Source organism: Lycium ferocissimum, chromosome 2 (assembly GCF_029784015.1).
Source record: "Lycium ferocissimum isolate CSIRO_LF1 chromosome 2, AGI_CSIRO_Lferr_CH_V1, whole genome shotgun sequence".
Taxonomy (NCBI): Eukaryota; Viridiplantae; Streptophyta; class Magnoliopsida; order Solanales; family Solanaceae; genus Lycium; species Lycium ferocissimum.
This window is the reverse complement of record NC_081343.1, coordinates 41932745-41950336: the sequence shown is the minus strand read 5'-3', so window position 1 is coordinate 41950336 and position 17592 is coordinate 41932745.

The following is a 17592-nucleotide window of genomic DNA, read 5'->3' as shown; positions in this document are numbered from 1 at the left end:
TAAAACTTAAAAGAAGACTTTTTTTTTTGTGAAAACGTCATGGATTGGATGTTTGACAAAAAAATAATATTTATAAATATAATGCCATAACACTATTCAAATGTTTGACACAAAAAATCCATCAAATGTAAATGAAAAATAAACAACATGCGAATGCGAAAGCAAATAACTTAAAATTGGAAATATAACCTAAATTCAAAATCCAAAAGAAAAAGTTCAACATAATACTCTTATGTCAAATTCCAACATTACATAAGTAAGTTCCAATGTAACTTAAGTAAATAATTCAAAAGAAAGGAAAAGTATAAGTCTCTAACCTCATTCACAATGAAATTCTACTTTAATAACGTCACTCGTTATATGTCAAGTTTGTTAATGACTCATTCTTTCTAATATTAAGAGGTGTAGTTTCAAAAATTAAAATAATAACACGGTCATGCTAAATGAATAAAATAAAAAAATACGAGCAATTACATGGAACCACAAGAAGTAAAGTTTGGGAATGAGAAGAAAGGAAATGAAAAATAAATAATATAAACAGAAAAGTACATTTTAAATAATAAAAATAATTAAAAAGTAAAAATAAAAAAGAAATTAAAATAATAGAAATAAAAAATGAATTAAAAATCAAAAATAAATTAAAATAATAGAAATAAAAAATAAATTAATAATAAAAAGAAATTGAAATAAAAAAATAAACAAACTAAAAAATAACCCAGTAATTACACCTAATTCTCAGCCACCCTTGAGAATTGGAGAGTGTAATTACACCCTCTCAATTACACTCAATTCCCACCTAACTGTGTAATTACTTGGTTAAACAAACAGGCCAAACTGTGTAATTACACCCAATTCCAATTACCTGGGAGGCTTTCCAAATAGGCCCTTAATAGAGGCAAATCTGAAAAAATAAGGTTAATTCTTTCTTGATTTGATAAGTGGACACTCTTTTTGGCCCAAGAAAAAAAGTTGAGTGGACACTCTTTTTGATCCGGAGGGAGTATATTACAACAACAACATACTCAGTGAAATCCCACAACGTGGGTCTGGGGAGGGTAAAGTGTAGGCAAACGTTATCCCTATCTTCGCCTCAAGAGAAAACATGGCAAAAAAAGTCAGATAAGGACAAGGAATTCAAAGCACTTGAAAATGAAAATAACGAAAGCAAAAAAGCCATGATAAAGCAGTCTGCAAAAAGGAGTAGTAACTACCACAGATAAATAAGATATTTGAAGCACAAGAAACAACAGATAGTAGTACAAATCAGAGGACAAGAAACTAAAAATCAAAACTGCGACTACTAGTAGAAAAGGATAAGCGAGACTGCTTACTAACCTTCTATCCTAATAAGTCCTCCATAACCTCTTATCTAAGGTCATGTCCTCAGTAAGCTGGAACTACGCCATGTCCTAGCTAATCACCTCTCCCCAATACTTCTTCGGCCTACCTCTCACACCTCCGCACGTGAGAGTTCTTGAATGGCCAACACTCCGCCCCATAAAACAAAGTCGGTCTAACCACCGCTTTGTAAAATTTGCCTTTAAGTTTTGGTGGCAGCTTCTTATCACACAACACTCCAAAAGCGAACCTCCATTTCATCCACCCTGCACGAATACGATGTGTGACATCATCGTCAAGCATAATATTAGAAGAAAATACTAAATCTCTCTTTTTTCGTTAAAAATGGATAAATAAAAAGAAAAATCTATATCTAATGTAAGAGCCAAGTAAAATGAAACAGAGGAAGTAAGTATGCATAAGATATACGTATGTTTTGGAAGAAAGCTCAAAAGATCTGAGTTGATATCGATTAAGCTTCATGGAGCTTTTTTTTTTTTTTTTTTTTTTTTTTTTTTTTTTTTAATCAGAGAACGTTACATATATTTATTGTCCGGAGTCTACTGCAAGTATGAATTGTGATTTGTGAAGTAATAAGCTATGGTTGATAGCTGTTATCTGTTAGTATACTTTTACTAAATTTGTTTCACTACACATAAGGTAAATGGGGTGATAAGAGAATCTACACATCATGCATTGATATTCTTGCAGAAAATGTCAGTAGCTACTAGTAGTACATATCAATTACTTAAACATGATCTAACATGTAGATTGCACCCTTTTTCACTTAATTAGTGAAGAAGAAATGTACTACCAAAAAATTTATAGTAACTATGATTAAGCTAATGAAGGAACCAACTTAATATTATATTATAGATACTTGAAGTGGATAATAAGGTAAGAGAATTATGTTTATTCCTCTTTTGCTTAAATGTCATTTCAATATATATCCACTTGTATTCACTTCAAAAATCAGAGCAACGATTATTGGAGAAATTAAAATGGCTTCCTTTTTTGCTTCATACTTCCTTCTTTTAGTACTTGTTGCAAAAAATTTCAATTTCCAAACCTCTTTGTGTACCATCGATGAAGACTAGGCATTGATAACAGGTATATATAGACAAGTACAAGATCTCACATTTTGCTTAACCACTTTCAGATAAAAACTTACCTAATCATCCACATATCCCTACTGAAGTAACGAGAGTTGCTATCAGCCTATTGTCACAATTTGCTAACGACAATCGAGTTTCCATATAAACATCTAAAGAAAAATCGAAAGATAAAGAAACCCAAGATTTGCATGCTATTTGTGATAGCGGCTATGAATTATTTATAACCGAGCTCCAAGATGCTACCCAATCATTAGCTAAACAAGATTATAACTCCTTAGAAAATGCACTTTTTAAGTGTCCCAAATTTGTAAGCGATTGTCAAAAAGTACTTGGTAGCAAGATAACGCCTGAAATGTTAGACACCAGTAAGAAACATTCCGATCTTCTCTTAATGTCAAAGATTGTTGAAGACTTTATTAAGAAATAATTTAAGTGATCGTTATAAATTAACTTGCCTTTCTTGAAAGTTAGCAGCTTACAACAACAACATACCCAGTAAAATCCCACCAAGTGGGGTTTGGGAAGGGTAGAGTGTACGCAAACCTTACCCCTACCTTTTGACGGGTAGGGAGGCTGTTTCCGATAGACCCTCAGCTTGAAAGTTAGCAGCTTGTAAGGAGGAAATTGATATTCCAATAAATCATTCTTCTTTCTCAGGTAACTTATTACATCATGTCTAAGTTTATCATTTTCATTTCAACCTTGGCTTATTCTCTTAGTCCACTTTTTAGAAAAAAAATTCTCAACTACTTATTTATTACTTTTTTATGATCTTAATTGGCAAGCTGTAAGCTAATAATGAGCCTCAAATATATCATATTTATAAAAGAATGTTGTCATGACTCATTTATTAGTCATGATGGCACCTACTCCCAACCTAATGGGCGAACCATAAATCATTTTAATAGCCATTATTATTCAATTATTAAATAGAAAAGTAAAATGAGAAAGATAGATATTTCATATACATAGTCTTATACTCATAAAGTGCGGAAAGTAAACAACATACCACTTCAAAACCTGGTGTCATAAAGTAGAAGAGCTTCCAATATACGAATACAAGTTTGAAATGATCAAATACAGGTGTCTAGGAGATTGGTGTTGTGGATCAGCCAGGCTCCCCTGAAATCTGACTTTCAATTGCCAGTTTTCACGCCAGGAACCCCTTCGCCCCAGCTGATGCCATTGATGTAAAAAAGACATCTAGAATAGATCGAGCTAAATGTTGAATCATAAGTAGGAGGGATTGCGCTTCCTTTTCTCTTTATATGTCTACTTACTCACCCCAAGATCTCCAAATCAGTAGGTAAAAACTTAGACGATTGTGCGTGCTCCTCTAGTACACGGATCTAAATCTGCACCAAAAAGAGTGCAGCAAGTGTAGTGTGAGTACGGAAAGCAAATGTACTCAGTAAATTAAATCTCATTGACCGACAACATTGAAGTAGTAACGACGTTTAATTATGAAAAAACCCCTTACTTTATAGTTAATCGGACTACATCACCGTAATTATAATTCCACGAAGCAAGATAATCCAAAACAATCAAATATAATGATCAAGTCAACTAACAAGGACATCATGTCAATGCAGTGACCATCTATATGGTGTATACCCACAAACTCCAACGGGGGTGTACGAAGTCGTGATTCATGGGGACTGGCGAGGTTCATATATCCGCCTCGAATAATTTCCCTGCGGGCATGCATCATTCCATCCGGAAGCATTTCTCATCGGGGCAGTAGTGAAATCCAGGCTGAAATAAACATCACATCGTTGGGAACCAGATCCATCGAGCCATAACCTCGTGAACTATCACAAAGAATATGCATTGATGATCGCATAGAGCATGGATATCATATGCAGCATAGTCGTAAAACATGTATTGTTCAAAAGATGCACTAAACGGCTCATTTATCACAAGTGTACAGGATATCCAAAGTGATGCATGACAACATAAATAATCAAGTCAAAGACAGTTATATTTCAGTTCAAGTATAGCATGCTTTATCACTCATGGATTCCATCAATCAAACATGTATTTCAACAAAGTAGACATTACATGATACTAATACACGCATAAGTTTACCGTCACCTCATGAATACGGACCTTCCTTTTTACCTTTAACATTATTAATTATTGAAAACGCCCCCCAAACGGAATCTAGAAGTCTTAACTTACCTCAATCTAGAAAGTAAGTAGTACTCAGGGTTGTTTTTGATAGTATATTAGGCAGCGAAGAAGAGCAGGTTCCTGAAGATCACATCGGCTAGGAGGGCTTCTTGTTATTCAAATTGTGAGCCCACATTCTTGTTCGTGGGACTCCTTTATATTCTTTCATTATATGAGTTCCAAGTTGGGTCCTGAGAGTAATTTGTTATTTCATTCTTTTAGAATCTTAATAGACAGAAGTTGGTACTGTGGCTAGTATTTTTTAAGTTATGTTGACTTAATTACTATGCAGAGTTGGGCGTTTGTCATACTTAAATGATTATTGGATATTGATCTTAATCATGTCTTAATGAATTATTGAATGAGAATGAGGCATTGCTTGGTAATTATTAACCTTAAAGGTGCTTTCGACGTGGCTCCTCAGCATCGGATGCCTATTGTGTGCCAGAGTCGGGTTTGGGGCGTGCACATCCCTCATCAGAAAATTACACTACGTGCGAGGGGTCTTACCAGCTCAATTAGTTGACTACCTGAACTTTCACCTTGTTAGTGAGGGTTCGATTCCCCAACTTATAATCCCCTTCCCATTTCCCCTTTCAAAAAAAAAAAAAAAACTATGTATATGTCACAAAATTTAGATTAAACCTTGAGTACCTTAATGAAATTCTTGACTTCGGTACTGGTTGCACCGGATACAATGAAAGGATTCTGCCAATAATTTACTTTTGATGTAAGTTTTTTTAATATTGTAATTATTTTGTACACCAACCAGTCCCAAATGCTTTACTACGGTGTTTGGGCTCAGGCCTATTTCGTAAGATCTCTACGAGTACTACTTATTTTGTAATAATTCTTAGTTTGGATGATTGAATATTTCAACCCTTGAGAGGTGCTTCGCGAGTTTCTAGTTCTACGTATAAACTCTAGTTTTTCTAATTAACTAATAATGATGTTTGTTCTTAGCAATAATTTCTCTTACATAGTAATTAAATGATTGAGTTTAAATTATATACATCGTTATTATAACATGTTTTACACTATCAAGTTACCAAATTATAAATATAGGTAAGCTCCTTAAAATGAAATTTATAATTTTGAATATAAAATAAAGTTACCTGCTACAACATGTGAAAGTAACCTGGTTGTTCATTAGATTCTTTCCAACAGTTTGATTTTTTTTTTTTTTTTTAACTTTGGACATATGCATAAATAGCCTCTTAAAATTGACAAGATTTATTAGTTAGACAGCTAAACTGACATTCCCCAAAAAATAGTGACAAGTTGTTCCTTTGAAAACAAAGTTGATACCCAAAAAATAATCTTCATTATCCTGATGCACATTTGACCAAAAAAAAAAATTCAATTAGTACAACAAACAATGAAAATTTTCAAACATGCTTTCCTCTCAATGCTCCATTCTCAAAAACAACATTTACAATTAATTTTGATCAAATTTCAAGTCAAGATTCCTTTAATGTTGATAATGCATCTTTTGTTGATATCACAACATCTCAAGCATTTGGTAAATAATAGTATTTCCCTGGGAAACCAACAGTTCGGAAGAAATTTTTTCAAATATAGTAGCATTTGGAAGAAGTAAATGAAACCAAACTAGTAGACGACAAACCTTGAGCTACTCTCCCGATTTCTTTGACAATATCTATAGAAACAAACTTATTTCTGTATCTATGATGAGGAGAGACATTCCCGCTTTGTATATTTTACCAACCACCTCGAGAATTTCATCCTACAAAAGCATTAAAATAAACCTTCAATACTATTGATACTCAAGAAAGCATGAAGTATTGTTCCTCTTAAAGAAAGGTGGATAGAGCATAGGTTCAATATATTCAACTGAACCCAACATTACAAAGCATCAGTATAACAACTACGTCTCAGTTACAAACAAGTTGGATGGGGTTGGTTATATGAATCCCCACTAGCCATGTGATATTACAAAGCATCAATATATATGTGATCAATCGCTAAAATTTTAACAAATACTATAAAATTTTAACAAATACTATAAAATTATGAAACCATAATTTTGAAAGCACACTTCAAGTGATTTCAAATGACATTTGATGGGTGAGTGTAAAATAACAACCAAATCATATTAATCTAATTTGTAAAAAGAAAAAAACTAAAATACTGTTTTCCTTTATATTTAGTCATTCCAATGACTATTTCTTTATCTCCTTCCATATATCTTCTCTGTTTCTCCATTAAATTCAGCTACCAACTTTTCCTTCTCTTCCAAATTTTCTTTTTGAGGGGATGACGATTATAAAAAAGCCACATAAAAGGAGTTAATTGGGACCAGTTATTGTTTGAGGGGTAGCAATTATAAAAAAGCCAAATATAGGGAGTAATTAGGACCACATATATTTAAGGAGATCTAAATAAAACGCGTCAATTTTAGATAGATCTTTAAGTAATTTGCCTTATTTCTATGACTTGCATTTGCGGCTCATCAATTGTCGAAGGGATTTTTACACTGTATGCCAATTAGGGCAAAATAATTACCCGTTTTAGCCCATTTTTATTTTTTTTACCCGAGTTAGCCACAAAGTTAGACCGGCAGCAGAGGAGCAATGGAGGTGAAAGAGATGACGAAGATGACGTCATACACAAGTGAAGTAACAGAGAGAAGAGGAATACCGGTGGCGTCATTCGTACAAGATGTTCAGTCGTACCGGCCGAGGTTTCGATGTTAACTCTGTTGTTGCTTTCATCCAAAAAAGGTACTCTTTTCAATTTCTTTAGTGTGTGGATAAAATACTTAGCTGACATTTAATATTTGTACAAGGAATTCCCACAAAGTGCTCTGGCGATAGGGAGTTGGCAGCGGGGGAGTAGGTGATACCCATTGTGGTGGTCGATACAGCAGTGGAGGAGGGGAACATTAGTTGAAGTTAGGGAATCAAAATAATTTTTTGTATAATAGTGTAAAAGTGTGTATGAACATCTCTTATACACTATTATACAAGGTTGATACATTTGTCTCCAGTAAGTGTATAAAGTTATATACTATTGTATAATATATATATATATATATATATATATTGGTAAATAAAGGATTTTATTCAAACCAAAGTGAACATTACAAAGCCAAACAGGTTTGACCTCCTATTTCTCAAACTAAAACCTACCAAGACTCAACTACACTAGGAGTCTACCTAACAACATCTGCAGGAACAGCAAAGACAATGAAGCTAAACAACTCTAAGAACAGGAAAAAAAAAAATAACAGTTCTATCAGCAAAGCCATATAACAGCAGCAGTGAGTTCTGAACTAAGGAAATGTGTTGTGTTGAAGCAGCCAGTTCTTCCATTTCTTCTGATTTCTTCCTTTGATATGCAAGTGCAGAGCAATCTCCTTACAGACTCTATCCTCTGAGTAGTGCCACTGTTGAAATCTCAAGTGATTTCTCTCTCTCTATACCACATATACAAACATAGCAAAGGTGCAGCACACAATAGCACCACTACCAGTCTTCTTCTTTGCCCAAGTGGTTACCCAATTGATCTCCTCTTGCCAAGTCCCAATAACCCTACTGGTAGCACCATACAAGCGTACCTTTGTGCAAAGTGTACGAATGGTAGTGAAAGTGAAAAATAGGTGCTGGAATGACTCATCTGCAGTAGCACAGAATACACAAGTAGGGGGAACATGAATGCCAAACTTCAAGAGCCTCTCAACCGTGGCCAACCTACCCCACATTGCTAACCATACAGTATGTCTAGGATGAACACTTGGGTGCATAGTAATACACTTACAAGGCACCTTATAGTGCAATGGGAGTAGTGCAGTATACATCCTTTTGATAGACTACTTGCCATGATGAACAACAGAATCAAGTCTTTCAAAAAGAGTGTTACACCTCGAAAATTTTCGCGTTGTTTGCGTTGTAAGTAAAATAACGTAAGCCGGAGAGGTAATGGAACCCTTTTAAGGTTAAGGAGGACTTCTAACAAGTTCTAAACAAAGGTCTAAAGGTTTCGGGATTAAGCGAATTGAAGAAATTAAGTTTGTCGAAAATTTAGGAAAACTTGGCAGAATTTTGGACAGGATTTTTGGTCCAAATTGAGAGAGGCATATCTCCTAGAATATGAGGAGTAATTGAATCCATAACCTATGTAAATGCAAGTTCAGCGAGTCATCTTTCCAATGCAATTGACAGATATCGATTCTGAGAAGTACGGGATAAAATTACGGCCCGTTCTTTGAAGTGCGTCCCGCACTTTTTGGCCGTACTTCACCCAAATTTTCCAAAAAGTTAGATTTTGACCTTCCCAAGTACGGGCTGAAAGTACGGTCCGTACTTTGAAGTACGGCACACACTTTTTGCCTGTACTTTGTCCGAAAATTCCAGAAAGCTTAAGTCGGTGGACTTGGCCTATAAGTTGATTTCCACGACCTTGAGTCATGATTTTTCACCAAAAACAGATCCTAATAGACCCCCTAAGCTCTCCCAATCACTTCTAATCATCTTAAACCTTTTCAAGAGAGGATCAAACACCAAACCCTTAAATAATTCCTAGAAAGTGATTGTTCTTGGCTCTACTTGGAGTTGTGGGGAGCTTAGTCTTGAAACAAGTTGTTTGAATTGAAATTCTTCAAATACAATATATGTTCTTCATCTTATCTCTTATGTTGAGTTGATTTAACGGTTTAGCAAGTTTTAAAAAGTGAAAATAGTTATGGAGGAAAGTCATAAAGTGTTGTGTTGTAGTTGTTGAGTTCATGGACTGTTTGAGCATGTTGTGGTTGTATTGTTGAGCTAATTTCCATGCATATGAAAAGTATTTAATGTTGTTAGTGTGTTGATAAGATTATACTCCTTGATTGGGAAGAAAGGAAGTGTATATTGTTATTGTATATTGGTATACTTTGGGTTGTTTGGTGTATATTCTTTGTATGGGTAGTGAAAGGAGTATTTAAAGACTTTTGTAAGCTTGTTGTTATTGTGGATTATTGTATATGTTGAGGTGATTGAAGAGTAAGGGGAAATGCTGCCCGTTTTACTTTAGAATCAAGTTATCGTTGATATACGTAATATACTAGCGCCATCTAAGTTTATATATGTATTCCTTGTTAGATTGGCGTGCTAGTTATAAGTAGCTCGATTTTTGGATTGCTTGGACGACTTAAGGTATGTGAGGTTGTCCCTTTCTTTCTTATGGCGTGATTATATTGATACGAAACTTACACAAATGACATCCATAATGCCCCTATTTAGAGAAATAGTAGAAGCTTATGGTTCTTGATGTTCTTATTACAGCATTGATCATTGTCTCATGATTATTGATCTTGCCTTATGGTTATTGATCTTATTTATTGATGTTGATCTCATCTTATAGTTATTGTTCCTTCAAGGTGAGATATGCCAATGATATTAGCTCCATAATGGTAATCGGAGGTTCATTGACCTTACGTCACTCCGATAGAGTTGTAACGTTTCTTTGGGCTCTCATGCATGCTTTATGTATACGTAGCTATTTTCTCACACCGAGTCGCGCTATAGTTGGCCGGGTACGACACCTATTATGCACACCACTGCAGTTGGGTACAAATAACACTGAGCCTATCATGGCCGGGTACGGATAACACCGAGCCTATATGGCTAGGTACGGTATTATATATATGTATGTATAAAAATATATTTTTTAAAAGCTAAGCATGCATGACTTCTGCCTTAAGAGGCATTCAGATGTACAGGTTATCTCTCTTATCTCATGCTACTTTTCATATCTTTTTATTATGTTGTTACTTATGCTTTACATACTCAGTACATTATTGGTACTGACGTCCTTTTATTTGTGGATGTTGCATTCATGCCCGCAGGTAGATAGGGAGAAGGTTCAGACTCTTAGGCTGCTATCTTAGTGGTTGCACAGGGGCACTCCACTTGTTCCGGAGTTGCAGTCCAGTTGGTATAGTTTCTTGTGTACAGATGGGTATAGCAGGGTTATGTCCCATCCTTATTATGTTATGTATTCCATGTAGAGGCTCGTAGACAGATGTGTACAGTTAGATGTGTTTTGACCTCCTCGGTCTATATTTTGTTACATCTTTTGACAGCCTTATCGGCTTACATATGGGCACACTTGATGATGTACGTTTATATATGTATCTCTTAAGGGCATGTGTCCCTCCCAACTTATGATATCTATGAGTTAGTCTTATGGCCCACTCAGATATGAATATAAGATGTACGTTTTGAGGTGCTCGGTAGGTTAGCTCTGGATGCTCGTCACGGCCCTCCGATTGGGTCATGACAAAGAGTACCCTGCAGAGTTGGATTTTGCATAACAGTCTTCTTTGCTTCAATAATCTTTCTTACTACCAAAGTAGCATTACTTAGAACAGTGCAATGTGGCACGATTCACCTTTCATATAGTATATATGTACCCATTTGATCCAAAGGCAGTCTTTCTTTCAACAATAGACCACAACTGTTTGAGTACTGTTGCCTTGTTCCAGATACCCATATTCATGACATTTTGTCCACCTACAACTTTTGGAAGGCATGTCTTGGCCCAAGAGACTAAATCCTTTTTTGAGATAGTTGTTCCTCCAGTCCACAAATAAGATCTACACACAACTATCTATTATCTTCATAATTCTCTTTGGCAACAAGAAGATTTGTGCCTAATAAGTTTGCATCCCAAAAATCACAGATTTAATGAGTTGCAGTCTACCAGCATAAGACAACAACTTAGCTGAGCAACAAGTAATCTTGGTTGTGATCTTCTCTACTAGAGGTAGGCACTGAGCAATAGTTAACTTCTTGGATACCAAAGGCACACCCAGATATCTGAAAGGAAGTGACCCCTCATTGAACCCAGGGTACTAAGTATATCATACTTGAGGTAACTTGAGGTCATCTTTCACACAAGACATTTAGATAGAGGTCTTGTCAATATTGGCCTGCAATCCAGAGGCTGCTGAGAACCTGGAGAAAGCAACTTGTAGTAGTTGAATAGATGGTATATCAGCCTTACAGAACATCAAAAGGTCATATGCAAAGCAGATATGCATCAGACACCTAGGATGATACTTAAACAGAGGATTTAATGCAACAGTATTGAGCTCTCTTTGCAGGTACTCTATAGCTATGACAAATAGATAGGGTGACATAGGATCACCCTGTCTAATCCCTCTTTTTCCTTTAAATGGAGCAGTTAATCCACCATTTAAAAACAAGGAGTAAGACACATTAAAAATGCATTCCATAACCCATTGAACAAACTTGTAGGGAAAACCAAGGTCAGCAAGCATACTCTCAAGGAAGCACCACTCAATGGAGTCATAGGCCTTCCTAAGATCAATTTTCATGATACATCTTGGAGATAATCCCTTTCTTGTATACCATTTGAGTAACTCATGACTGAAAAAATGTTGTCCACTATGCTTTTGCCTTCTATAAATGCCGATTATGAAGGACAAACAATAACACCAATTACACCCTTGATTCTGGTGGTTAAGACTTTAGTAATGATCTTATACATAGTAGTACAGAATGCTATAGGCTCAAGCTTTACCTCTGTGGGAGCAGCAACTTTAGGTATGAGTGTAACGGTAGTGCAGCTGAAAATTCTAAGCATTTTATCAGTGAAGAAGAATTCCTTCACTGCCCCAACAACATCCTTTCCCACAATATCCCAGTGCTTAACAAAAAAGTCTACAGGAAAGCCATCCACCCTAGGTGCCTTATCATGAGGCATACCTTTAACAGCCTTCCATATTTCTTGATTAGTAACAGTTTGCACAAGAGTCAGTTTTTATTCATAAGAGAGACAAGGCCCCTTATGGATAATAAAAGTATCAAGATATGGCATTTGTGCAACAGCAGAACCCATAAGACTAGTGAAAAAAGCGATAAACTCTTTCTCCACTAAAACAGGATCAATAATCTTTATGCCATTAGCATCATAGATAGAAGAGATAGTATTCTTACTGGCCCTGAGTTTGCATTGTGCATGGAAATATTTGGAATTAGCATCTCCACAAGAGATCCAAGTTGCCCTAGACTTCTGTCTGAGAGCCAATTTCTCTATAGCACTTCACTTCTGGAGATCCTGAACAATCTGTTTCTCCTCCTCTATCAATACAGAATCTAGTAGATGAATAGCTAATTGGCCTTGTGTAATATCAAGCTTTTGCCTAGCCTGTAGTAATCTCTGTTCATAAGAAGCCAAGTAAGCATTCAAATCTTTAAGATTGTCCTTCCGCTGCTTCAGTTTCACATGCAGTTGATACATCCTAGTGCCATAACTAGACCTTGCCCAGGTCCTACTCAATATCCCTCTGAAATCAACATGTTTCATTAAAATCATGAATAACTTGAAGGGTCTTGGCTGCAAGCACACTTGAGGCCTATATTATATAAACATAGGGGAGTGGTCAAATACTCCTGGATTAAGATACTCAGCTTCCACCTGCCCATACAGTTGAATCCAGTCGAAATTTCCCAATGCCCAATCAATCTTGGAGTAGACTCTGGTGTCCTGTTGTTATTTGTTGCAAAAGGTGAAGTGCCATCCTTTTGCCTTGATTGGTGTAAGTTGAAGACTATCTATACACTCTCTGCAGTCCTGACTTTCAGCCAAAGTGACAGTAGATCCCATTCAATCTTCAGAAGACAAGATAGTGTTGAAGTCACCAGTAAAGAGCCAAGGTTCTTGAATAGTCACATGCTTCAGATCAGCCCATAAGCAAAGCCTATCCTGAGCATCATTCTTTGCATACACAACAGTGAAAGTGGGAGCAAATGAAGATGTCAAGTCAGCTATATGGCAATGTATAAACTGCTTTTTAACCTCAAGAACTTGCAAATGTATGTGAGTCTTCCAAAATAACTAAACTCGACCATTTGGTGCCATGGGATAGTTACAACTAGCATTCCAACCCTGAGCAACCTTTCTTAGTATACCTTGAGCTTTATGCTCCTTTATTCTTGTCTCCAAACATCTAAATACATCCACTCTATACTTTTGCAAAAAAAGTCTCATCTCCTTTTGCTTTAGGGCCTAGTTAAGGTCCCTAATATTCTATGTTGCAATGAGCATGGGGGATGATGCACAACCCCAAGATCCCGTACTTTACCAGAAGTACCAGCAGTAGAGTCTTGCAACCCAGTAAAACTATTGGCAATGGGAATAGCAGCAGTCTGACTAGCTTGACCAACAACAGGAAAGTTGGAAGCTGCATCATGAATTGTATTAACCACACTATCAGCAACTGCAGTTTGAGTCTCCCAAGTAGTCTCTTGTAGCACATCAGCAACATTTTGGATAGGAGGATTTGGTTTAGACAACCACCCTTGCCTATTTGACCTCTTTCTCCTTCTATTTCTCATTTTCCTTCTAGGAGCCCTCTGATCTGCCTCCTACTGAATCTCTTCCTCCCCTCTATTTCTACAATCCTCTGTAAAATGCTCAAATCCCATACAGTGAGTACAATACTTAGGCCACCACTCATAGTCCATAGCTTAATAAATGACACCGGAAAGAATATTGATCTCAATGGAGTTAATTAAAGGTTGAGATACATCAGTACGAACCAATACCCTAGCATAAGAGATTTTTTCCATTGCTTCAGTGACCTTATCAGTATACAATGGTTCCCCTACAGTACTGGCTATCTTGCTCAGTACTTCAGTCGACCAATATCCAACAGGCAAGTTAGGAAAGATTACCCACAGCGGTATTGTAGTCAATCGATAAGGGTCAAATTCAAAATCAATTACCCAGTTTTGAACTATGAAAGGTTTATTATGGAAGGTGTAAGGCCCTCCCATCAGAACCCTATCACAATCCTCAGGGTTAGCAAAACGAAAGATGAAGTATCCTGAATCATGAGCTAAGACTTGAGGTTTTTCAGAGAATTGCCAAGCATGACCAATGAAGCTCTCCATTGTCTTCATGAATGGAGTATCCCCAACCACAAATCCAATCAATGCATTCTTCCAGTATTCTACTTGCGATTTAACATCATCCTAAAAAATCGTTGCACATTTCTTACCCTGACAAGTAGTCGGAGCAACATAAGTAAGGGTCTTACCTCTTTGAGCAACTCGATTTGCACGATAATCCTTCTTTTCCACCGGCGTAGGTTGAGCGGAGGTCACCGCTTTAGAAAATTGGAGTCGTCGAGTCGCCGGAGAGGCGTTTGACTTCCCAAAACCGGGAAGATTAACCTAGGTGTGCAAGTGCGAGTTCGAATCAACAAGTGCTTTTTCCTTTGGTATGGACTGAAATTGGGGTGGGAGAAAGCTTCCAAATGTTAATGAAGGTAGTCTATAAGCTAAACCATCCTCCGACATAACCAGCTTCGCCGGAGTAGCAGTAATAGATTGACACGGGGTCATATTTTAGCAGACAGTGCACGTTAGCATTCATTGCCTATCGTGCGCTGAGAGAGAAAACATACCCCTATCAGATATCTAAATTATCCTACTATTGTATAATCTTGTATATACATTTTTATACAAGGATGATACATTGTCTACTCCAGGTATACAAAGTTGTTGGAAATAGCTATTGGGTCGGGTCCACTCCATAAGGTGTGCTAATTAGCTAGTTAGCCCATTAACTTGTCCTCCTCCTAAACCCTTCTTATAAAGTATAAATACACCATTATGAGTGTAGTAAAAGAGATGATTTTCTAGATTAGTTGACGGCTAGGGTTTACAATAGAGAAAAATTCTTTGCATCCGTTAAAAGATATCTAAGCTGTGGACAAAGTGAGTTCATCCGTACGTGAGGATACTTGACGACCAGTAAATCGAGTTGTGGTTGCTGCAGACGATCCGCTTTTGCAAGGGGAAACCCGTAAGTCTCCGAACTAGCAATAATTACAAAAGTTGTATATTGTTGTATAATATGGTATACCATGAAAAAGTGACTATGTGGGTGTAATTTTAAAATATGGCTACGCGGATGTAATTGTGTATGTTAAATTGTACATTATTGAAGTTTCTCCATTGCCGAGTGCTTGCAAAACTAATAACATCAAAAATTTGTTTACCCTCTGCCAAATTGTCACCCACGATATTCCCATAGTTAGGATCCTTGATCCTATCTAAAAATAGAAATAGTACAGTTTGATAATGTAAAGTATGTATACGACCCAGATCAATAAATTTGAAGAAAATAATCATTTTTTTGAATGAAAAAATATTTTTCTCTTTACATTGTTGAAACAAATATTTTAATATGCAAGAAAATATCTAGAATTGCTCATTTTGCTCATGATATGAACGTCAATTTCAAGTCATTGAACGTTGATAATCATTGTGATTGTGCTAATTCCCCATTTTTCTTTTGGTGGATTTTGATTACATGTTGTCTGTTTCATCTGATTGGAGATGAGTCATAATTGCTAAGTAAAGTTTAATCTTTCATATTGATTAGATTTTTGCGACGAGTGGTAAAGAAATTAAAAAAAAAAGAAAGGTCATGTTAGAAGTCACCATATTATTGTTGGCTGAAGTGGTTAAACACCCTTAAACTTGGCACGAATTATTATTTTAGTCCCCGAATTATGATTAGTTCTAAAAACACCCCTAAGCTTGGCGAAGTGAATTTAAATACACCTCGAGCTGCCACATGGCACATCAAGTGCTCTCAAGCTCTTCCACGCGTGAGATCATAAAAACCTGCCACGTCAACAACCAACCGGTAAAAACTCCATTTTTACATTTCCCTTTATTTTTTTCCTTTGGCACCGGCTAAAAAGCCCCTTCTTCTCCTCTATTTAATCCTCCACTGTTAAAAAACACCCCAAGTTGAATTCAAGTTTTTTTCTTCCCCTTCTTTTCTAATTGCTACAGTTTTTAGTCATATTTGTTGGTTTCTCTCTCAATTGTCTTCATGACTAAAGTTTGTAGAAGTGAATTTCCGACGGTGTTGACAATTTCATGGTCCGATGATAATCCGGGAAGGAGATTTAGGGTTGTCAAAACTACATGGCATGTAATTTTTGTTTTTGGCATGTCAATTTTAGTATAATTTGCTGGGTTTTTCTATTTAGAAGGGTCATTTTTTGATAATTTTGTTGGATTTGTCACTGATTTCCGTTCACTTTTTATAAGGGAGAGGTCGATGTTGCTTGCAATTTTTTCGACTGGTATAAACCACCATTTTTGGAGCAATGCTGTTATTTGGGGTTGTTGAAAAAGAAAAATAAACATGAGCAAGAGTTGAACTGGTCAAGATCATTAAAGATTTGTGTATGCATTAGTGTGTTATTTAACTTCTAGGCCACCGAGGTTTCTAGTTAAAATCCTAAGTTTCGATACGGAGAGTGTTTTGAGAGAGACGGAGAGTGTTTTGAGAGAGATGGAGATATTGATTAACTTTTTGCAACGAGTGGTAAAGAAATTCAAAATAAAATGCTCATGCTAGATAATTTTAAAAGTCACCATATTATTTTTTGTGTTTGTTTATGTTTGAACGAAAATTATTGATGCTCCCTCCTTTGTTAATTGGAAAAAATGCATAGTAATCGAATCAAGAGTAATTATAAATAAAATATAGTTAAAAGTAGAAAGGTAAATTTTATATTGTTAGAAGTATCATGACACATGAAATTTATTATGTTAAATCCGTTTGGTTCACGTAGGAGCTCTTAAATACATTTTGGTCCCAAGTTTTTGAAATTTGCTTATTACAAGTGCTTTTTGTTAGAAGTGATTTTCGAAAAAGTATTTTTGGAGATTAATAACCTGTACTTGACTAATTAGTTTAAAAGACACTTTTGTAAATATTAAAATAATAATTTGTACTTGACACAGGTTTCATAAAAATTTATTGGGAAAATCTATTTTTTCAACTTCTGCTACTTTGAAAATCACATTTTTTCTGCTAAAAATTTGGTCAAACAATTCAACTTTCTAAAATAAATATTTTTTTTCAAAAAAAAAAACATTTCTGATTTCAAATGCTTGAACAAGATTTC